The following is a 23,918-nucleotide window of genomic DNA, read 5'->3' on the forward strand; positions in this document are numbered from 1 at the left end:
GTGTTCAGAAATCTGGTCTTAAGTTCTCACCTAATATTCCAAGAGATCTGGATCTTAGTAGTGATAACCCAGATTTTAGGTAACCTTGAGATCTTTGTGAGTGAAAGAAAGGCTGAATGTGGATAACTTGTTCATGCTCATGCAGCCCTTTTCTCTACAAGTATTTATAGAGCTATTAATACCACCAAAGCTACAACATTGCTGAATAATTGGTGGAACATTTTCTGGCTGGAATAGATTTTGTAAAGATTCACTTTAAGCCCATCAAACTATTATTATGGCTGCAGAGATGTTTTAAATATTTCTTTGCTTTTAATTGGGCTCATTTTTCAAAATAGTTTTAATTAGCCTCATCCCTCAAAGCAAAGCAAGCTTTGCTGTTGCATTCAGATCTGTGATAAAGAGTAAGTCTAGTAAGCTGAGGAAAAGAAAATCTGCATGATAAAATACATGCATTAGCATGCTTTTTTTCCTTTTTATTTCTTTCATGTATTTTTTGATAATTAATTTTAACTCAGAAATTTTCCCATTGAGTTATACATATAATGAACAGGCTCAGAAGAAGTCTTTTTAAAAACTCATTCCATTTATGACTTTGTGGAGTCATACATTCACATACTGGCTACACCTTGTTGTTCAAAACTGTCGTGGTTTAGGCCTGGTTGGCAGCCAACCACAATGCAGCAGCTCTCTCTCCCCTCCCCTCCAGCAATAAGAAGGGACAGAGAGCCAGGTTTGGGGTTTGAGATAGGACTGGGATGGGGAAAAATTCCCCTTTATGGTCACGAGCAAAAGGCAGACTCGTTAGGGGAAGAAAAAAAAGAACACACATTTATTACAGACACTAACGACACATAGCAGAGTAGGACAGTGAGAAGTATTGCCACATCTTAAGAACACCTTCCCCCCACCCCTCCCTTCTTCCCGGGCTCAGCTCTGCTCCCGATATCTCTACCTCCTCCCTCAGTGGCGCAGGGGCAGGGAATGGGGGGTGCAGTCAGCGCTGCCTCTTATTCCATCTTCGGTGAGGGGAGTGTCCGAAACTTGTTCCTCCTGCTCCATCGTGGTCCCCCTCTCACAGGAGACAGTCCTCCACAAACTTTCTCCAACATGAGTCCCTCCCACGGGCCGCAGCGTTCTCCACACTGCTCCGTCATGGGTCACTAACTTCCTCCGACTGGATTCCCTCCCACGGCTGCAGCCCTTCCCGAGCTGCTCCGGTGTGGGACTCCCCCGCATGCTGCAATCCTCCCAGCGCTGAATTACAGCAGCGGGGCTGCCTTTTCCCATGACACCCCGGCCTTCTTCGGGCACAGAAACTTGATCATCCTGGGGGAAGCCACAGGCCATAAATCAATGTCTGCTCCACCGTAGATCTCCATGGGTGGCAGGGGGGGCACCCTGCCATCTCCCCACAGGATACAGGGGGGTCTCTGCTCCGGCACACCTCCCCCTTCCTTTCTTCCTCCGTCCCTCCACTGACCTTGGTGTTCAGGCAGCTGAAGCAACTCCTCCTCACAAGTCCCCCTGCCTGTCACCACGTCCCTTCTTAAATACGTTATCGCAGAGGCGCAGCTGATTGGCTCAATTTCCCAAAAAGAGGTGGATCTGACTTGGAGCTGGGGGAGCTTCAAGAAGCTTCTCACAGGGGGCCGCCCCGATAGCCCCCTCCCCTGCCACCAGAAAACTCCACCACTCACTCAACCCAGGACACAGTCAAGCGAGAAAAAGTCTAATTCTGGCCCACCCAGCACAGCTTTCGATCTTCACCGTTGTGTCCTTTCTGTGTCCAGGACATAAACTTGCTATTCAGTCTGTCTCGGCTTTGGACAGTAGTGGTTCCTGATGGGTCTGAATTTTGGGGTTGCTCAAGTGGGCTCTGGCCCCTTATACAGCCTTCACTGACAGTCATTGTCCAGCCCCGTGTCCTGGCAGTGCTGCTGGATTATGATCTCCTGGTGTGGATTGAAAAGGTCCTTAAAGGAATAGATGCTTTGAAAACTGTGATTGATATTTTGTTTACAGTCATTGTTATTTATAGCCTGTATGTGTTCGGTTACTTATTTCTCTGCGTTATTATTCCAAATATTGATCAAAAGAAGTGCTTCTTAAGAGATCTAGCCCAGCTGCTTAATCCTTATCTAAAATTTGGCAGCAGTTGCAGTACTTTCTGGTCTTGGAAACAGAATGAAATCTGATTTTTATCTCCTTTGTGTATATAAACTATACATATTTGTGCTGCAAATATGTATGCAAGGTACCTAAATGATGGTGGTTAGTCCTGAGGATTAGAACACTCCTCGTCTTTTTCTTCACATTAGGTCTTTAAGTAGATTGATATTAATAACCTTACACAAATAGGCAGAGTAGGAACTGTTTGCTTGATTTAGGAATAAGATGAGAAAAACCGGTTAATTATTTTCATAGCAATGTATTAAATAAATAATGTAAAAAAAATTGTGTGCTGTTAAAAAATTAACAGCAGAAGCTAAACCACCACATACACGTCTTTTTTTTTTCAAAGAATAAGATTTGGTAACCCTGTTTCATTTTCAGTAAAAGCTGCTTTGGTGGGAAATTGGCATATTGACAACAGAGAGAAGATTCTGATTTGGTTGGGAGGCTAGGCTTTTTTGAAAACATATTTAGATGGAAAATTGCTGGTGAGTGTTTTTGGACAAGTTAACATGAATTAGCCATTGTGATATCATAATATTTAATAATTTTTTTTTTTTTTAAGTGCTTTTTAGTGAAAACCATTGCCCTGGTCATAGGAAGTGTTTACTCTGATCTGTTTATTGTTCCTTCATGCATATAATTCTCCTCTCTCTTGTGGTATCATCCTTTGTGTGCCTGAGTGCTTTCTGTGAAAGCATGTCCCTCATGATCTGAAAATATTTCCTTCTCTATTCTGATCTCTCTCAGATGTGTATCTATGTACACACATTTATATATGTCTACAATACATGTACAGAATCCAAATAAAAATACACTAATGGAATTCTTGGCTCCTGAGACAGCTGGGTTTTAAATAGAGTATAAGTATAGCGCAGCCTTGAAAAACTGCCATGGAAATTTACCATCCAAGGCACAATTATTGCTCATCACCCTTGCCACAGTGATGATGTTGAGGATACACAATCTAGAAGAGGAAATGATGAGAAAACATAAGCTGACTGACATATTCTTTTAATGAAATAAATGCATACTAAAGCAGACTGAAATAGATATGGAATAATTGATATAGCTGATATAAATAAGGTTGATGAAGCTTTTGGCTTCTGTAAAAACAAAGAAGGTCCAAGTCTGTGGAAAACATATGCCTTATATTTAATACATTGAATGTAGAGAATTGATGCTTTCCAAATACAGACTGTCAAGTGCACAAAGAGCAAAGTTTAGTCAAAGTTCATTCTAAGGTCATACACTCAGTGCAACCATCAATCTGGACAACCTCTCAGTAACCTCCACATACTTCCAGACAAGATCTGGGATCCTTTGTGTCTGGATTAGAGCATGCAATAGTTAATTTGTTTTAAATAGGAAATTAAACAGTCATGTAAAGTGTTATATGAGGGTCATAAAATGGTTCTCAAGGTGCATTGATGAGGGCTGGTTGGGATTCTGACTTCATGGTACAGCAAAGAGAAAGAGGAGCAGAACAATTAGAGAAAATAATTGTAAACTCTTCATGATGAAAATCATGAAACAAAAAGTATTGACTGAGTGTTAAATTGTCAGATCTTTAAATGGTTTAATTTTTAGAGATGCTGTCTCTCTGTCCCACTGTTAGGAGTCTGTGTAGAACTTGTGTGCTTCTTGTACTTCAGAAAACATGCTGTCTGCTGGAAGCTGGCAGGAGCACAACAGGGTTAGGATTTTGGCAGAAAATAGTTAGAGAAAGAAAAAGAAGAGTTGTGAAAAAGCAGACGAATGTGTCCTTCACACCAGCATGGGAAAGAGGGTAATAGCCCCTCTGATAAAGGGAAACTGCTTGGGTTTTCAGTGATTATTTTTGAAGCTGCAAGTTCCAGAAGCATTGGTGTTCAGACTCTGGAGAACAGTACAAGATGGCTGAATTGGTGGAACAAGGATAGGAGAGGCAGGAGGCCAGTGGAGAACACGGAGAACCTGATGGCATGAGTGACATGGGACTTGAATCTGGCAGAGGAGAGGACCTTCATCATGGATCCCAAAATAAAGACAGCCATTACTGAAGAGGACGGCCTCTCGTGAATAGCGTTAACATCTTTCTAGTTCTGTTCATAAGCCCAGTTTTGTCTATCACCATCAAAGCTAATATTGTTTTAATAATAGTTTTCTACCTCTTTCCTTTCTTGATCAGTGAAGATATTGAGCTGATTCCAGACAAGTGCTTCCTGAGAATGTGGCCTACTGATATATCTCTTATCATTCAAAAAAAAAACAAAAAAGAAAAGAAATTTAATGGGATAAATCCAATTTTATAAGGAAAAGAACAGATTCAAATCCAAGCTGCTTCACTTCCACAAGATGAGATCTACAACTGTTGAAATATTAACCTTGAAAATCATGATATATGAATGATAATGGAAACACTGACAAGATTCCTTGGTGTACTCACTAGTGTTACAAAATCCTGTTATATGCAAACCCGATGAGATAAAAGAAAACTAGTAAAGGGAAAAAAAAACCAAAATACCACTGTGGAAGAAAAACAGATTTAATCTGTTTTAATATCAAATAACACCAAAGGCCTGATTCCCGTATATTGAAAAAGGACAGTAGAATAGAAGCAGAGGTAAGATGAAACAAAAATAAGTCAAATGCTGATAATAAGTGACAATCAACCTTCTGAAAATATGGTGATGTGATTCAGGGAAGCACCCAAAAGTTTCAAGTTTGTTCTTTAAACCTCTCTTACCTAGATGTTGTTTTTGAAGGGGGAGAGATTTCCCTGCAGTTAGATTCTTGTGAAAATATGTTCTTCTGGTTTCTGTAGTCTTCTTCTTGGAGATGATGGAAACATGATACAGAGCAACAAAAGTAGAAAGGAAACCATTTAAGTGATTAAAAAAACCCCAACCAAACAAAACAAACATAGTTCACCTTTTTATACCAAGCGATTATATATTTTTTTTTTTTTTAAACTGGATTCAGGTAAGTTCTTACAGCGTTATGAAAGCAAGAAGTTTTTTACTACTCATCCCTATGGTGTTTTGATATTATGCATACAGTCAGTTCTAATATTTTTGGTAAAACTTAGCAACTTTTGAATATTACCTGTAACACTACATCAAATGTTTTCAGGGATGAACGATGTAGTGTGACCTGAGGAGGAAACCTTTATGACACCAAGTGGCAAGTATGCTCAGTCTGAAAAGAAAACCGTAGTAATTCTGACTTCTGTGAGTTACAGATTTCTATCAAGTTATTGTAGACATGGCACTGTGTAAGACCTGGATAAGAGTTTCCATGTGGTTTCAACTGTAGTGTAATTAAGGAAAATTTCTGCAGAATTCTGCATGATAAGTAGCCACTATACAAGAGACCAGACTACAGTACTGGAAAGGATCTCATATGGCCTCCTCCTATTCCTCCCACTGTCCTATGATTTACAATATACCAGTTGATGATGGGACAGGTGGAAAGTTCATAATGACATTATGTATTAATAAACAACAAGCAGGTTTATCATGAAAATAAAAATAAGAGACCAAACTGTTTGAATCTTTTACAGTTCTAGGCTGTAACAACCACACACTCTTTTTATCTCTTTTATTCCTTAATGATCATTAAACATGAATAATTTAAAACATTTTAAGGCAATCTTGAATCCTAAAGCCTTTATGATTATTTTTAAATATAATAATGCTTACATCTGTGCATAATGGTTTGGAGGTCTCATACTGTTCTTTATACCAGTGCACTGCTGCACACAACATCATGCATGCAGGTATTGCTGGGAATTTTAATCAAGCTCAGCATTATCCAGAAGTTGCTTTGCAGAGAACGTGTGTGCTGGGAGGTGATTAACTATGATAACATTTTTTCTGTTGTAAAGATCCTCGTCATCCAGCTGGAGTTCTAACTTTCTCATATGACCAAAGCAACTGGTTACATGAATAAATGTCAATTAGTCAGAAAAACCAAGTTGCAGATCACCCACATACATACTGAAAAGATCTTCTTCAACACTACTTGGTTAGTATTTATGAAATATTCTCAGGTTTATGAAAATCTGGATAATTCTCAGATTTTTGAAAGTTTAGGTTGGTTCCTAAGTTATTCAAAACCACAAAAGACAGAAATTGCAATTTGCCCTATGTTCTTGGACTCAATGATCTTAAAGGTCATTGCCGATTCTATGATTGATTCTATGATTGATTCTATGATCAAGACAGGGCCAGAAATTAAATAGACACAGAAGCCGACCATAGCTGTCCAGCCTAGAGTGTGTTCCATTGACGTTAGCATCTTGGCTGAAAAGCACCTCAGTATCTCACTGCTCCAAGCACAGCGACAACATTGGGGTGATGGAGGAGGTGTGCACTGTCAAAGGGTCTACTGAAAGTCCTACGCCAGAGGTAAACTTGCATCTGCCAGGCAAGAAGACTAAGTACTGTTGGGGAAGGCCTGCCCAAGCATGGCACACCTCTTACCTTGAAGTATCCATGGCACAACAGAAAATTACTGAGTGGTTGGCTTGGTGCAGAGGTAGCCCAAACCAGTGTGTAGGGTTGCTGAAGCTGTGAAGTTTATTCTATTGAAAAAGTTCAGCTGGCTGGAAAAAACACATACAAAAGATAACACCACATTCTTTTAAACTATTATTATTAATGTGAACTATGTCACCTCAAAAAAACGTTCTCATATTAAATAAATATTACAGTGTTTTATTGCTTACTGTTAACTTGCTCTGCAGTGCTATGCAAGTAGTTTGAGTCTGTAAGTAGAAATAAAAACATCTGCAGGGTATTCCCAAGGTTATAATTTCACTGAGGATTTCTCTGATGTCATAAACTGAAAGACAGTTGAGCTGTTTAGTCGTAGGAACCCCAAGTTGAAAATTATAGCCTTGGAACGCACAACAGTCAAGACTTTATACATTAACAGCCTTAAGTGGGCCATCTGTGACGATTATACCTTCTCTAAAGATTCAGGGTTCCAATAAAATGGTTTTCATACCTACAAAATTAGTGTTTTTTTCACATCTATTTTCAACATTCTCTCTTTGAAGGAGATGCCGCTTTTTACTCAACCAATAAGAAAGCATAAGAGTTACCCAGTTTAAATTTGATAGTAAAAGAGGAGAAAGAAAGTTTGAATTACTGCAGCTTTTAATCTGGCTTGGAGAAAATGTAAAAGTGATGTCATTCCAGTCACATTATCCTCTGTTGGCATCAGAGTTGTAAGACATGTCAGAAAATAATCATAAAGCTGTGACAAAGATAAACCAATGTTGAGCTTACACTGAACATACAGAAATGCCATCAAACACCCACATACTGTTCATATCATATTTATCTTTTGGATCTTTAACTTAGAATGGCAAATGTGGGCTACTATAAATCTTGTGGTTGACAAAAAGCCATCCTATCAAAAACTTATTATGAAGGCAACAGCAGCCTCCTGCCTGGATCAAGGCTTTCTTTTTGTTAATTTTAACAGATCTGTGTTGATTTGTATAGGTCATCCTGAAGACTGATGTCTTTAATGAACAATTTGAGAAACAAAATGCAAAAAGTAAGGTAATTTTAGAGAATAAAATTAATGTCTTTGTTGTCCCCTTTCTTGATAACAGGATAAGTTACCATGTATATCTGCATGTATGCTGTGTAACAGAAAGTTAAGCAGAAACAGAACTAGCAAATGAACATGCTTCATTTGCGTTACTTAATATGCACAAAAAATTCGGAGAGACTTATCAGATAGCACACTGGCATGCGCTATGTTTTACATACAAATTTGATGTAAGTTAGTAATTTATTTACTGTATATTTTATGTATTACCTTTGTGGAGAGACAATGCTTGTGCTCCTCTGGGGCAAGAAAGGAGAGTTAGAAATAGCCCGGCATGTCGCAGCACGGTATAGTAGTATCAAACACCAATGCCTCCTGGCATGGTCTGCTTCTGAAAAGGAGAATTAACAATAACCAGATGTGGTCTCACAACACCAGTTTGTAATAGAACTCCTAAATTTCCATTTTGATTAAGAGCGAAATACATTTATATCTGCAATTACTTGTTTATGTATATACATACAAACTTATTTTAAAAAACAATATATATACAATTAAACATGTTTGTTTTCCATCAGATGTACAACATACTTATATATGCATGTTGTTGAATTCAGATGAATTCTGAATTGATTTTACATATCATCAATTGCCTAAAGTTCTTGTTGTTTATTCCTCTCTTTTTTTTTTTTAGGTATGCTATAACATGTGATCTAATATGTCTTCAAGGCAGAGGATATTAAATAGGGTCACTATATGAGGGAAAAACATTTTTAAAGAAGACTAGATAATCATATCACTTAAGAGAAGTGCTATCACACATTGCTCAACATTTTACTGATGCAGTATCTACTTCCAATTGAAATATAATTGTATTTTCCACAGTGGAAATAGGTTTTTGTTTCCGAATTTTCCTGGTTACAACAATCTATAGGCAGTTCAGAAAAATCCATTAGTTTGCAGAAACTCACGGCCAAGATAGGCAAGGCCAATATTGGCCACAAAATACTAACTCATTTGCCAGTCATTTCAAACAATGGATAAGTGGTTTCCATCAGCACTTGCAGTATGTAATTTATTGGATATTTCAGACTATCCTTTGGCATCTTAATTTCTCCAGCAGTTCTCCCATGTCAAAGGCAACTAACTACTAGCCCAGTTATTTATATTTCCAGAGTGAATTAACAAAAGCAGCTTTCATGGTTTTCTTCGGTGTTTCATACCACAGATATGCCTGGTTGGAAAAGTAGGTTTATGTTGAATCGCCATTGAAAATAACTTTAAGATGATTTATGGAAAAGGATTTCACATAATGACTGCATTTGGTAAAGCTGAAAACTGCTTTGTTGGTTTTGTAAGTTTGTGATGTTCCCAAGGCCTGCAGATGAACTCTCGGGCTTCAGCTCCTCTTCTTGTGACATCCAATCCGTTACATAAAAAATGTCTTAAAACATATTTCCTGTGTTGTTCCTGTCTTTCTCTAAGGAACAGTATGTTATAGAAAACAAACATGCAGAGAAGTTCAGAGCAGAGAGTTAGTATGTGTAATTTGTTATTTTTAAGTGAAAGATGTTTTTTCTTTTTGACAACCTCTGGTACAGTCCAAGTCTGGATCCTGTGAAGTGCAGAGCACCTGGTGATGCTACCGACCGCTCACAGCTTTTGTCTTCAGTGGGTGCTGATGGCACTTGGAATCTTCCATCAAGCTTACAGTGCTTTTCAAGATTTGTTCCTGCATAAACACATTCTTAAACACCAACAGTTTAGGGAAACAATTACAAGACAATGAAGCGACCATCTCACAGCTATGTTGGAAGGATCTCAAAGGACAAGTGGTTGTTATTAGTCTAGACAAAACCACCATGAGTCACGACTTTATTCTGAAGCAAGACATGCTTACTTTAATTGGCAAAAAAAAAAAAAAAAAAAAAAAGCTAAGCCCAACATCAATTAATGAAGGGAATTAATGTCTGGGAAAGGGCAACACAGGATTGTTTGACAAGTGACAAATGTTGAAGATTAGATGGAGAAATTAACACCTGAAAAATAACGAGAAGCTGGTGTCAGTGACCTGCTCTGATTTTTCTGAGAACATTCTTTTATACAAGCCCATAAAAATGCAGACAAGCTTCTTTCTTTGGGTTACCTTGCACCTGCCCTCACGGCCTGTCACTTTTAGCTACTTAATGCACAGAATCACCCCTTACGTAGTCAAAGGAAAGAACAGTGAAATAGTAAAAGTGGTTGCACAAAAGTGGCTCAACGCCTCCTTTGGAATCTGTAGGAAATAAAAACAGCTCCCCATTGTCGAGAATGAAAGACTATTGTTCTGAAGGATCAAGAGCCATTAAGCTAATTACACATTTGCATTGATTTGGTGAAAACTGAGTGAAGCTAAATTAATACAAGTCAGATGTAAAACAATTTAAATGTGTTCACATAGGGGTTTTTACCAGTTTAATTAATTTAAAACCAATTTTGTGAATAAACAAGGCCATATATCCTTTTATTCCTCCTTTACAGACTGAAAATTAGGTAATTTCAATTTGGATTTTGACAATTAATACACTGTATATTCTCCCAGAAAGAGATCTCAAATTAAATTTTTTCTCTGTAACCAAATCCCATATACAATGAGTTGGATTCAAACCTGGGTCCAAACCATCTTGGCTGCCAGGATCAGAATCATGACATTGTGATTGTAGGAGGGTGAAATTGTTTCCTGAGTCCGCACTTGTAGATTGCAGTGGAAGCAGATAATTTCATGCAAGCTCCAGAGCAGCGCTCAGGAAAATGTTAATACAGAGTCCAGCCATGGGCAGAATGGCTTACTCCAGCACAGGAAGAAGAAGGTATCCCCTATGCCTCTTCTCCTGTCCTTCCATGTCACTTCATGCTTCTTCCTCAAAAGTCCTTTTGACAGATGGACATAGAAGTAATTTACTGCTGTTCTCATTCCATGTTGCTTAGAAAAACAGGAAGAGAAAAACCCTTAAGATTCTTAGGATATACAGAAATGAATAATGTTATTTTAAATTTCATATTAATATAATGACACAAGTGTAAAATGATGGTACATTTCTTTCTGGTTAAAACTCTGCAATGACATTGACCTAAAAAGTGTGTTTAATGTCAGATCTTTGTCTGGGATAGGTACTACTAAAGATCCCTCTGGGTCCTTTATTGTCCACATTTTTTAATAGTCAATCCCATTTCTTCAAGTTTCCAAACTGCCAGGGGTATGAGCTGGACAGGTATCTTATACATTTTGTCCTGTGGCAGATTGGGTATCCATAGGTCCAAGTAGGGCTGGGAAAATATTTCTCTGCTGTAGCTAATAGCATCACTGGCTATATGGGTATTTTTCATTATTTTCCATTAATATTTATGGGATCTCAAGAATGTCAAGAAGTTTTCAGACATTTCTGAAGGAAAGACGTAGAGTGTGTCTTAAACTTTCTCAGTATCTTCATCTCTTCATTGCACCCCTCACTGACTTCCTGCTGGTGGGAATTTTGACATGGAACAAGGTATGGAGAGGGAGAATCCACAGAACTCCTAACATATGTCTTAAAAGTTCCTTTCTCTGCTGGAAAATGAGGAATGATGGTGCTAACTTTGAAGTGACAGACCGGTGAGGACCCCACCACCACTGCATAGCACAGAAATTAACAGCAGGCCATTTTTGAGATGTAAACAGAGTACCTATACACACAGAGGCAAACTCTTGTGTATGTACATATGATATAGAAAAGATATAAGTGGGTATAAAAAAATGCAACAATGCTGCAAACTCACTCTGCAGTAATGTACACATATACATGTAGGAGAAATACAGAGGCTGCAGGAATCAGTACTTGTCTTCTGGAGAAAAATTATTGACAACTTGTATTAAATCAGTTTAGACAAGCTGGGACTAGCGTCTACTATATATAGTGGAGGTTCAGTTTGTCTCCTTAAAGCAGAGATACATCTATAACATGCAAAACCCATTGAAATTCATCTTTATTCTTCATAGTTTGTTTAAAACCATTAACTTTTTATTTGTTTGTCATAATAAAAAAGATGTAATTTACAGTGTTTAATTATACTTTATGTCATATTTTGCTTAATTATTAACATTAAAAATTAATATGGCATAATTCATAAAAATGATGCAGACAATTCATAATCCAATTAAAAATTAAACATTTGATGTATTTACTTGCTCAGAAATGTCAACATTAATTTTTTTTTTCAATTAAAAAGTTATCAACTGCAATTTGATGAGTCGTTTTCTGCCCCACTGCAAATGTTTTCATGAAGAAATATGTCACATCTGGTAAGTCAAGATGTACTGTTTTCTCCTCATCTGAATGGTGTGCATTCTGAAATTACTGTCATACTCCCATAGCAGTAACCCAACTTGTAAATCTAAATGTTCCCATAGTTCCATTTTGTTGGCTTTTTTTCATCGCAAATAGCTGCAGGAGTTCTTCACCTGAAAAAAGATGAATTCCTGTCAATGAATTATGCTCTCTTGTTTTCTTTCGGTGCTTTATGGGAGTCTCCAGGATGTGTGCATTCATGGATCCTGACACCTGCATCAGAACAGTTGAGGCTGCTGAATCTTTAATGCAGGCTGCTCTCCTCCAAGGTACTCACTAGTCACAAAAATGAAATTTAAAAATATCTGAAGAGAAAATTCTCTAAGTCAGAATTTTACTAGTTCTTTAATCAGTAGACATTCCTCCTGTGTGCAAAAGTCTTGATTTTATGTATTAAACAAAAAGTGGTAAACCTCCCATAACTTGGAAACTTTCTTCCTGTAAAACAAAGAGTAATAAAAAAGCAGAGCTTTCAGAGATTTGGAAGTGTTTTTTACAGCCTAAGACCACATGTTAGAGACAACCCATGTATTTCACTCTGGTCTCCTTCAGTCAACGAAGTTTCCTCTTCACAAACATGCTCCTTATATTTCTAATAGAATACAGTAAAATGGAGTCAGAATGTAATTTCTTAACAGTAAGATCAACCTGCAATTCTAATTATGTAGGAGATGGTAAAAATCTTTTTCCCCATTCTAAAAAATCATGGCACTTCCTATCATACTGTGGATGTGAGGGATTTAATGGGTGTACAGAGAGACCTTTTGCCTGTCTCTATATTGAATTTATCAATTACACTGAAAAGGCATTGGGTCAGAGACTGTCTGCTACTGTGTGTTTGTACAGTGTTTAGTATAATAGGGACTGAATCCTTGGCTGCTGAAAAGGCAGAGACATAATACACATCATTGATAATGATAATCTCAAGCTGTGTTAAAAATTATCCCTCCCAACAGTTTCTCTTCTTGAAAAATAATACTGAAAGCAAGTAGGAAAACATGGTTCTCAAAATTTGGTTTTCTGATTTGTTTATTGAGGCTGTACTTAGTCATTTTAAAATATTGTCTGTGTTTATCTTCAATTTGAGTAACTGTGTAAAGGTTAGACAAATTCTACTGTAATCAATGTGTGTTTTTTTTTACTTATGTGCCTCTACTTTCTTTCCATTCTTACTACTGCACAGTGTGTTGGGCACTGTGTCAGAGAACTCATATCCAAAAAAACCCAAACACTGTATGGGAGAGAGAAAGATGCAATTGGAATATGTTCAAAATTTCTGTGTAACATTTTCCCCTTGGGACATATAAAAAGTCTAATCTACTTTTAGGGTGGTAAAAATTTCAGAAGTATGTTTTATACCTGTATTATAATTTCCACTGCAACCCCAGAATTGGAATTGTCCTTTAATGTTTATTCTGCTATTAAGTTGTAAGGAGCTGTACCAATAGTGATTCACAACTAATGCTGTATCATCTCTTCCCAGCCCACATTTATGTAAACTTTCAAACATGCTCTGGAGGTGCGTAACTGTGTTAGCATATGTTTGTACTTAAGTGCATTTAGTGCCTAAAGTGTAGAGTTACACAGTCTTGCAAACACACCAATTCTGTAATACTCAAATTAACTTTTTTTAACTCATTTTATTCCCAGTCTTAAAAACCTAAATTAGCAACCTGTTTAGATGTCTCTGATTGTCTGTTTCTCTGATGTAATGACTAGACCAAGGCAATAACAATACTTCTTTATGCCATTCAAAGCATGTATTAGGGTTCAGGGGAGGAGCTAGATTCAAAACACAGTCCCAGGGCTGAATGCAGAGATAATGCATCATTCTACAGCAACTTTCTCCTGCCACTCCCAGAGCATTCACTGCACAAGAAATACCATTTTTCACTAGGAAATAAGGCTGTTTCTTAAACCTAACACACAAAAATGTTTCTGAGACGTGTTTTTAAAGCAACTGTGGCTTTCCGCGTTATACCTGTAATGTGTAAATATGTTGGAAAAATAAACAGTTAAGTTCAAGTTTAAAACAAAGCAAAACAAAACAAAACAAACAAAACCCCTGCCCCATCTGTCAAATTGTGTGTATGACATCATCAGATATTCTGCACTTGTTTGCAGCCATTCAGACCAACCTGCCCCGCAGCCTAAGCTTTGTGCTCCAGCTCTCTTTACAGGGTCAGCGGGCTGGAAAATTACCACATGCTGCCACAGTTAGCTCAGCCAGGTCTTGTTATCATTGTTTCCAAGGAATCCATTCATTCCATTATTTTACATATTGGGCAGACGTCCTGCCACTGAGGCTTGGGCTGCACTAACTTGAAGGGCCAAATGTTAATAGGTCCCTATTGTCAGCAGAATAGCAGCGCAATACGTGGGAAAAAATACCCAGACAGCTCACTGACACTGGTTTAGGACCTCTAGACTTAGGGGGTAGACTGTGAAGAGCTTTTATGTAAACAAGACTTCAAAAAACAAAGAATATCTTCGCTGTCAATATTCATAACCCATAAATTTTTCCTTCTCTTCCCCCTCCGCCCCCCAGGACAGCATAACTCTTCAGGTACAAAGAGGCAAGAAAGTGGTATGGATGGTCAATGCTTTTTGCAGGGTGAATCTGTGGGATGTGTGCAAGAAACCATACAACCAATCCTGATTTATAAAGGATATTATTGAGCTCCTAGATGGAACAATGCAGTTTTATTTTGAGCTTTCTCTACTTCCTGTGTGGCTGATAATAGTGCATGTGATTGTGGAAATTTAAAGCTTGTAATTTGTATATGCCATGGCTGATGTGTCAAAATGAAAGTGGAACATGTCTGTCTGTCTTTTCTGGGTGTGGAATTTCAAGTAAATAAATAACACTCATGACAAATTTTATTTTCCTCTTAGGAGACTGAAAAGCCAGGCAACGCTCAGGAAATGCATGCTCAATTTTGAGCATTCAGAAAAAATAATCAGGATAAAGAAAAATATGATCAAGTTATGTTGTTGCCCACTGATGTTGATGGTGTCTTTGTTATTTATTTATTTATTTTTTAATTAGGCCAAATACTATTCTTAGTTGTTTCCCATGCACACCCTTGACTTTGGTGAGTTCACTAAAACTTAGTGCTGATCTGAAGGAGCTCTTACTCTGGGGCAGCTCCAAAGGCTTCACTTAATTCATCTGACTTTACCCCACCACGAGCGAGAGGCGGGTCAGGTTGATGAGGATGGAAATTGGCAAAGTGCCTCCAAACAGGAGGCGTCTCTGTCATCACCAGCAGTGACATTTCAGGGACCCCACTCTTGTTAGAAAGAGATGTTTGGATTCCTTAATTTGAACAGAGCAAAATGAATAAGATTAAAAAGGTCTCATGCAAACAAGTTGCAAAATCCTTCATTCCAAGAAGGAGTCAATTTAAAAGCTGCTTAAAAATTAATGCAGAGAGAGAGTTTCTCCAAATGCCTAGGGCTTAATTGTCAGATCTGAATACACTCTCCTGCTTCTGGTACCAGGCTGGCACTCAGGAGGGGAAGGGGCTGGACTTGGCATCTGCTGCCTACAGCCTTTATTTCAGGTACTGAGTATTCTCTTATTTTCTTTGCCATTGGACAACAAAGGTCCTGATAATATGACCTGGCTGCTCTCACAGTGACAGCATGTGGTAATTAGCTGGGTCCACTGGCATTTTGAAAACCTAAACACAAGTCTCAGCTTTTTAAGATTGCCTGTAATTAGCACAGCTGTTATTTCAGTTAATTTGTAGTATCGATAGTGTAAAGTTCTCCAAAGACCCCCAGAAAAGTCAGTACAACTTATCTTGCTTTCTGTAAACATCTTGAGAATATTAGGTCATGGTACTGAATGCCTGAGAAGTATTCATAGGATCTCTTTAAAGCCCATCTGAAATATACTCCAAGTAGTAATAAGATGTGTTAAAATACTTGCACTATCCCAAAGCCAGGTTAGCCACTTCATATCTGAATGAAATACTTTCTATTTCAACTAAGATTATTTCTGTGTCTGGCAGCTAATTTTAAATAATTCCCTTCTTCAGATGAAATTAAGAGCCAATTGAGATAAATTTACTTTTCCATAAAAGTAATGTCTATCAAGGCTAGATTTCCTAAGCCAAGCCCTCAAAGCAATCATTTTAGTAATTTTGTAAACTGTAGATAATGTCATCTTGGAATAAAAAGATTTTTTCAGGGTATAAAATGTTGCATTAAGATAAACATTAGAATTTAATTTTGCCAGTTTGAATATAATCTTTTCAAAAAATCTTTCAGGATTTAAAAACAGACATAAAAAAGAGAGAGAGAAGGGAGACTGAGAGAATACAAAGAATAAATAACACTTGAAAAAAAGCAGTTATTTCAAGCATACTGAAATGTGATGTTTTGTCCTTAATTTTTCAAGATTTGTGTTGGTGTGGATGCCTGTCTTTGCCAATGTATTTAGGACGGATGGGGTCTGAAAGAAGTGAAACAGGAATGAATTAATTTTTCAATGCAGCAGTTTCTTAGCTAGCTTTACATGTTAAAGATGTTTTGGAATGGGGGACAAAGTGCAAAATGAAAGAAATTTTAAAGTACAATTGCAGACAAATTCCTAAGTTACATGACCCTTTAGGGACATTAGAGCACTTAATGAACTTTTTTTTGCACATCATTTCACCTTGGGTAACCTAATGTTTAGCCCTTAAAAATGATAGAAGAGCCCACCACTTGCTGTGTAGTCAAAACATCTCCCAGCAGTAAAGGGTATGTTTTGCCACTTAATTCAGTAGCACTGTTAGTCCTTTGGGACATCCCTCCTTTCCTTGCTTAGGATAATAATCTTCCAGCTTCAAAGAACTGGAGTAAATCTGCTTTCACTGAGCCCATGGCCCTGTGCTGTCTCTAGAGCCACCAAAACATCTGGTGATGAAGGAAGCTGTAGCCCTGTCTTACACTGTCAAAGTGTCACTTGATTTGTAAGGACTCAGCTCCCATCCTCTGGTCTCCAGCAGCCTGAATGTGATGGAAAACGTTAATGGAAATTTTCGGACATGGCTTTCTCTTTTTCAGGAGAGCTTCCTCTTTCAGGATGAAGTTTAAATCCTGGGAACACTGCAAGGATTCAACCTGAGCTGAGGATAAAAATACTTTTTTCTTTCTCAGGTTGCAGTTGCCTTTGGAGAGGCTGTTTTTATCTGCTGGATCAGGACTTTTTTCCTTCAGGAAGCAACTGAAAATTTCCCTGCTAGCTATGGGAAGTTGCAGCTGCTGGGATACTGGACCAGTGGAGACATGGTCCTTCAGAGATATAGACCAAGTGCAATCTTCTCTAAATTACAAAACTTACATTATCTGACCTGTTTGGGATAAAGTTTTAATGGAGAAGAAAAGGAAAAACTTAAACCTTTTGATTAGTCTCCTCAAAGCTCATGAGGAAGAACTTAACTGGAGGCTAACAAGAAACTTCTGACCATGGAGTATAAGCACAGACAAGTAATTTTCATTACTTTTCTCAACCATGGATAGCTACCATTTATCTGAAATTTTAGGGACTTTTTGTCCATATTCTTTGGAAGGAATTAGATGGACTATTGCCCAGAAAGTTAAAAAAAAAAAAAAAAAAAAAAAACAACCAACCAAAAAAAGAAGTATGTTATACATGTATTTTTATTTTTGACAGCTATCTTTTCCTAATAAAAGTGCAGACAATTAGGAGATTAATTCACTGTCCTGAACTGAGGAGAATAAAATAACTGCAGAACAGCTCCTGCTGAATTTTATAAGATTTTGACCAAGGAATATCATTCTTAAAATTCACAAGAAAGGGCATTCAGGGGACTAAGAGTCATTCAGCAGCCTCTGCATTCTTGCCCCTTTTCCACTTTCCATTCCTTTTGCAAAAAAAGGAGTAAAAATAGTTCAGCAAAGTATGTGAAAAAACCCAGACTTTATCTACACAACCCATCATACCATATCAGCAACTGTCTATGGTATTCACCATTTTCTATAATGTTACATTAATATAATAGAATTTTAGCATTTCATTGCCCTAATAAGATATGACCTTGTAATCATTTCAAGCAATTTTAATTTCAGATTAGTGAAAACAGATGCCAGCATATAAACTAATATTAGAACATGACAAATTTTTCACGTTTGGCTTGTATATTAATGTTTGCCTTTCCCATTTCAACATTTTTTTCCATTTTTTCATTACTGGACTTGTAGAATTAATCCATTATCACTCACTTTTTGAATGGAGTAGGAAACTGAGGAAATAACATTGTAGCAGTCAATTTTTTTATCAGCCCTTTGTCAAATAAACAGTAGTGATGAGAAGCAGTGATGGTTATTGGGGAAGATTGTATGAGAAAACAAAATGGGAAATTATATAAAAAAGCAATTGAAACTTATTTAGGATGTGGATCAAGAAAAATTCCTAGAGGTGTTTTTCTAATGATACAGTAATTGTCTCAAAGAAATGGTGAAAACCCCTTTGCATTATACAATCAATGTTAAGCTGAAAAAAAACACTAAAAGGTGCTGTCTTGCTAATAATCCTGTTCTAGGCAGTGAGAGGACCTGGTTGTTTCCATCTTCACTCTCTCAGATGTTATGATTCAAGAATGGCTTGGAAGATGAAAGACTAATGGTATTTAATGGATTGCTGAGTTCTTGTCTGATTGCTACATGGGTTTTTGCTTTCAGAAATTAAATAATTTAAGAAGAGAAGAAAAAGACTATTATATAGTTTCTGGATTCTTTTTTTTCACTTTAGTCATATTAAAGTAAAAGGAGTCAAACAAAGCTCTTTCAGACTGCCCCACAGAAAAGATTCACTGATCATTCAAGTGGTAGAAAAGAAATGATGCAGCCTGCTTACACTGGTGAAAGCAGTTCAGGTGAAGATTTAGTCTATATTAACTCTTTTTTTTCATTTATATCCTGTTGTAGTTTGTCTTTCATTGTATTTTTATTAAGCTTCATAATATATTTTAAGAAGTTTTAAAAAAAATTTCAGGGTGTCAGGAAAATCTGGAGAAAATTGGTAGGAAAAGAGGTCATATGTGCATAATTGCCTGGGAAACTCCATAGTCCCATTTCATAATCCCCATAGAACACTTTCTCACCAAGAAGGCATATTTTTCTGGAGCTAACGAAGGATCTGATGTACCAGGGAGGGTATTCTGTCAATATCCAGAAGAGGGTGAAGGAAAGGAGGGAATGATTAGAGAAATCCAGGCTTGTTACACTATGATACACACTAATATGTAAAATGTCATATTTCAGGTTTTGCCTCGGGCTTGTGGCATCTCTGTCTCTCTTGCCTGTGAAAAAGGCAGACTGAAGGCATCAGTTCCTGAATTTATTACCACAATGAGCAATTCATTTAGACTGAAACGGTACTAATTGCAGCAGGCTTTGAAACCCATCATTCTTGTTTTTTTTTTTTTTTAATGAACAAAGTCAATCATTTCTCCTTTACCATCTGTTTGTTCTCAGACTTCCTTCCTTCCAATTCCAACAGATGTCATTGAGATCTCAGCAACATTTCTGGCATCTTTTGGTCTGTGTCCTCATTTCTCTGGCCAGTCTAGCTGTTTTCTCCCTTGACCTTATTCAGGGAAATGAACAATTCAGTAAGTTTTACAGCACCCCGGACTGCTAGGTGTCTTCTGCATTTTTTTCTACGTTCCATAAACATGCTGTCATTGCTTCTGACCCTTTTCCATGGGAGATCCTGAGACCCTTGGTGTTTCTTGCTATGCCTGTTCAGCTGAACAGCACTGGCTTCACAAGGTGCTTGACTACACACTGTATGTCCAAGCCATGAGCTACAGACATGGCAAGTCTTCCTCCTTGCTGGATGTCGTTAGCAGGGTTTAGACATTTGCCTCAGGCCAGAGCATTTACAGAAAACTTCTAAAACAAGCTATAAATGGGGTCAAGTAGATTACCTGAGAAGGAAATGCTGGTGGCAAAATAGCCACTCCTGCCTGCGGAGCTGTTCATGAAGGTAAATGGCCTCCAGCAAGCTGGGATCCCTGTAGAGCCTTTACCAGCCCAATGCAGGATCTGAACCTCACACCAACAGCTTTGTTACACAGAATCTTTCCATACACACCAACAGCACAGGGTGAAATTATAGCAATTAGTCTGGTTTCATGTCATGCTGGAGATAATAAAGTGCTGGAGACGATAATGGTTGTAATAAGTGTCCCTGTTGGTGTGGCCATGTCTATAGAACGCTGCAACCATGTCTACTCTGTTTGACGTTAGGAGTTAACATCACCATACTTCATTCGTAACATCCATTAAATGGACATAATAGCACAGTACCCCCTGCAGAGGTGTGTTGCAAGGCATAGTTATTATGCACTCACAAAGTGCTTTGAGATCACAAAATGAGATCTACTATTAAAGTGCAAAGTACTATCCTCATGCGGCAGCTGGGGAGCACAGTCTCAGAGAGGCTGTAAATCTGTTACCGGTGCGATCCAAGATGGGTCTGTCAGCTGAAGGGAGGGCATGAATGTTTAAACATTTATTTAAATATTAAACCAGAGGTCTTCAAAACCCATACTCACTACCCCACTGATGTCCTAAGTGAATTCTAGGTATGTAGTAATGTGAATCCAGAGTTGTGCAGCCAAGGAAATTCACTTTTCCTAACATGCTGGAAACTTGGATGGCAACTGGGGAGAACCCAGTTCTCAGTTTTCACCTCTGTCACTCTCCAGAAGAACAGCAAATTACCTTCTACCAAATAAACTAATTCTTAGATGTTCTGGAAACAATATTAGCCTCTTACAATTGCATTGCACTGTTTGTGGCCACCTGGTGTGGACTAATTCTAGTTTCCCTGAGGACCTGCTGAAGTCAGGGCATTCCTATTTTTACCATGCAATACCATTTATCCAACTATAAATGATTTATAGTGCTGGTCCATGTGTCAGATTTCTGTAGGTGTTTTGATTCATGTGAACTTGCCCTGGTGGGACAGATGTTTTTCAGTCACTTTGGCCTTGGGTGCTCCAAAAATTAGCAAAAAAAAGATTGCACCAAGGATCTTGGCAGAACTCTTCCTGGATTTCCCAGTGGCCATGAGAGAAACAAGTAGAAGAGGAGCAAGAGAATCCCCACTTTTGCAATAATCTTAGTGCTGGATTTGCACCTGACTTCTCCCTGTTTGATTGCAGTGCCAGTAATGCAGGCTGCTGTGGCTGTGGAAGTACGAAAAAGAAGAGCAATGAAGGGGTTAAGCAAAATTAAAGTGTATTTATAATTTCTGATATTGACCTCTTGTACTGTTACAGTCACATATCATATGAATTGTCAACAAGATGGTAGCTGATAACACAAAAGGCTCAGAAGTGTGAGTTTTAAATTAAAAATGTATTTTCAACTACAATTCACAGCTCTTCCACAATGACAAGTTCTTCTTGCCATGTGAACCCTGAGAACACTGCAGTAGCCATAGAAGATACAAGGTTTTTTGTAACTGTTTAAAATCCTGGGTTGTGTATTATGGAGCAATAAATAAAAATTAATTTTAATGGAGCTGCCAAACCAAAATGTCAGTTGCTATAAAGAGACTGTGAAATGAAGGTGTCAGTGGAGCTACATTGAGTCATTTGTCAGGATCTCGACCATTATCCAATTACTAATGGCAAGCGGGTTCAAAGTGCCACAACTAGTTAAATTTACTTGGTAATTTACACATAAAGACTTTATATTCTATTTGTTTCTTGCCTCCAAGTCCAAGACTGCTGGGCTTCTGCCCAGGTGCTGTGTGTGCCCTCCTTCGCAAATTAAAACTGACAATGGCCCAGCATATACTTCTCAAATGTTTGCAAATTTTTTTACCCTTTGGGGAGTAACACATAGCACGGGAATGCCCCATTCTCCAACAGGCCAGGCTATAATAGAATGGGCCCATGCTCCACTTAAGCGTTTTTTTTTACAATAGAAAGGGGAAATGGGGAACGCCACTCTGGCGGAGCGAGTGCAGAAAGCACAGTATGTTTTTAATTTTTTAAATTGCTCATTAATGGATCCTAACCCTCCTGTTGTACAGAATTTTGGTAATTATTCTCAATTAGAAGTTAAGCAAAAAGCCCTGGTGCTTATCAAAGACCCTGAGACAGGTAAGGTCATAGGACCTTATCCCCTTGTCATGTGGGGAAGAGGTTATGCTTGTGTCTCTGCAGAAAATGGCCCGAGGTGGATCCCAGCAAAGAAAGTGAGACCATTAAGAGAGTCTCTGTGTGTTTCTTTGGAGGATCCTGACCACCCAGACATCCCTTCCCTGATTTAATCTTCTTAGATCGTCAGGCTCGTCTCCACCAGGAGCCAGCGAATCTCAATTTTAACAGATTTCAGAAGAGCATATAAGTCTCATGTTATTCTGTGAAGTGTAGTTTGTATATCATTAAGATTATGAATTATTTAGTCAAATTAATTCCTTTAGCAAAGCTTGGTTGTTGACTTTCTAAACAAAGTAATGATACTAGTTCCGCCCTGTCAGGCTTATTAATAGATAATGATAGCATAAGACATGCCACTTTGCAAAATAGAGCTGCAATTGATTTTCTTGCTTTTAGCAATAAATCTTTCTTTGCTTTTAGCACATGGGCATGGTTGTGAAGATTTTAAAGGTCTATGCTGTATGAATCTGTCTGATCAATCTCAGTCCAGTATACAGGCCAGTATCTCATGCCAGTATACAGGCCTTTCAAAACGGTGTTGCAAAACTTCAGGTTGTTAATGATGGGGATTGGCTCAGAGAAATACTTGGAGGACTGGGGCTTACTGGCTGGCTTAAGAATCTGATGAAAATAGTAATTCATGTTTTGGCCATATTATTGATTATGGTGATCTGCTTACCATGTGTTTTACAATGTGTACAAAGGCTGATAGATAAATGGGTAAAGAGAATTTTAAAAGTTGAGCAGAAAGGGGGAGATGTGGCAGGATAGCTGGGAAGAAGAACTGAGAGTGCTGTACAGCTGGTGAACGATGAGGACATCTTCACTTTGGTGGGCCAGAAGCCTTGGGAGCAGCAAACAGGAATGTAGAAAAACAAGATAAGGCTGCTGAGATTTGTCTGAATAAAAGATGCAAGGCTACGATTAACAGAAAACATCTGGCCATTTCTTAAACAGTGGAAAGTTTTCTGCCTTGAGCTAAAAGTGTATAAGGTGTTGTGCTTGTGCTTGTAAGATTTAATTAACCAGTAGGCTTAAGATAGCAGTAACTAACTTGTAGCCAATGAGTTGTCTGATGTATTATGGAGAGAGGGTAATGACCAATCAAATGTTGACAAATATTGTTAGAGGCTCTATAATTGTAGAAGAATTGTTGACCATAAACAACTTCGGCAACGACTTCGGCCATGACTTCGACCTCGGCTTTGACTTCAACTCTGAACTCTTGACCTCTTACTTACACCCATCCGGAGTCCCGTCTCTCAATCACCGTCAGTCCCCATGGGAAGTACTCTCCTGGGGCATCCTCAGCTCATTTTGTCTCAATGCATCTCTGAGACATCCTTGTTCATGGGTAAAAGTTGTATGATGTCATGTGGTGCCTTGAATCTCCTTGTCGATCTCAAACTCACCGTTTCCTTTCCTTGCTTATAAGCGTGTCCAGATTCCCACCAAGTTTCTCAGAATACAATGGGTTTCAGAACTACTGGGAGAAAAGGCTGTCATGGACTGCCTGAACCTGCAGGGGACATGTCAGCTACCAACATGTAGTTTATCAGTTTGATAAAGTCTGGTTCTGGAGGCTGATTACTTCTTAAGTCGAGTCCAGTCAAAACCTTGATAACAAACACAC

The sequence above is a fragment of the Tyto alba genome, unplaced genomic scaffold, assembly GCF_018691265.1.
Source record: "Tyto alba isolate M040663 unplaced genomic scaffold, T.alba_DEE_v4.0 Super-Scaffold_13, whole genome shotgun sequence".
Lineage (NCBI taxonomy): Eukaryota > Metazoa > Chordata > Aves > Strigiformes > Tytonidae > Tyto > Tyto alba.